This window comes from Electrophorus electricus, chromosome 8 (assembly GCF_013358815.1).
Source record: "Electrophorus electricus isolate fEleEle1 chromosome 8, fEleEle1.pri, whole genome shotgun sequence".
NCBI lineage: Eukaryota > Metazoa > Chordata > Actinopteri > Gymnotiformes > Gymnotidae > Electrophorus > Electrophorus electricus.
The window spans coordinates 13,167,897-13,169,383 of record NC_049542.1 but is presented as its reverse complement, the minus strand read 5'-3'; positions in this window follow the sequence as shown (position 1 = coordinate 13,169,383).

The window sequence follows — 1,487 nt, the reverse complement described above, 5'->3', positions numbered from 1 at the left end:
GGATCAGTTACTCTGGCTCTCCCTGCTAACCATATGCCAGAAATTGCGCGAGGCCATGGGTTGACTGCTGGAAAAAAAATCATATTCGACCAATGCAAATTGTACATTGTATTGTCGCTTCTATGTGTCGACAGTAAACGCGGATAAAGTACTAATAATGTCATCAGACTGTTAAAAAGAAATTTTCCCTAAAGTTTATATTTCAAATGTGACATCACGTTTAATTTGCACTTACAGTAATTATAAGAAATACTATGCTTGCCCAAAAACAATTAATCTCCGGGAACAGACGAGCATATTATTTTTATCTTGTCCTTTTTAAAATTCCGAGTTACCTAGAGATATGCGTAAATAGAGTAGCCTGAAATAAAATAGGTGCCCAGAGATGTAGATATTTTGTAACCAATTATTTAGATGGTGAGTGTTCAACTTCAAACATTAATGTACTTTCCCCTCGCGTTGGCATGTGTTCATATGGCCGATGGCACCATCTTAAACAGGCGTCTGCGTGTTACAAATGGAATGGTGGGAAAAACACAGTTTAACCTAATACAATGTTTTAGTTGATCGTTACGGGAATTTTAAATATTTCTCATTTTAAATGCTTCCTCTCTTCCAGAAGCCGCTCGAGGGCCAGGCTGGCTGTGACATTATAACGGATGAGTTTCCTCGGAGGACCGAGACCTTAGCGCTAGAGCTGTATTTACAAAGCAAGAAAGACCCGAACGTCACACAGTTAATGTGTAATAATATTAACGTATTGTGCTGTTTTTAAAGGTAAATCTACTATGTAACGGTACAGAACTTTTCGTGCCACTGTTTTTTAAAAAGCCAGTTTGCAACAGTTGCTATATTATTATTATTATTATTATTATTATTATTATTATTACTATTACTATTACTATTATTATTATTATTATTATTATTATTACAAAAAACAAACAACAAAAAAAAAAACCGATACATTTACTGAAATGTCGGTTTATCTTATTTATTTCTTAAATTTCTTCAACTGGAGCAGCATGGAATGTATGACATTGAAAGAAATTTAAGACAAATAAAATTAAAATGTCGGATATCTAGTTGTTGTCTTTCTCTCGATCATTATTGCATGATGGTGTTTGACTTCTATCAAGTAACCTAGCCTGTTAGCACTGGTCAGTTGTGCTTCAGTATACACATAACCAGAGAATAATGGCCATCTCTGTCTTGCCTTTTCCCTGGTTTTCGGGGATCGGCAAGATAATACTGGGACTCCATAGTCCACTGGAGTAAAATAAATAAAGACCTGCACGAGCTCGAGCAGTTAGCCTGCTGGACGAGCGATTCAGCTCGCGGGTAAATCCTTCCTCAAGTGCAACAAAATGCAAATAAGAAAAATACAACAAAAGGAAAAAATCTTGGATTGAGGACAAAGATCTTAAAAACTCAACTTTGAATTCACATTTAAAAGAGAGAAGCAAAATGTGTTCACTATACCCTGCTTG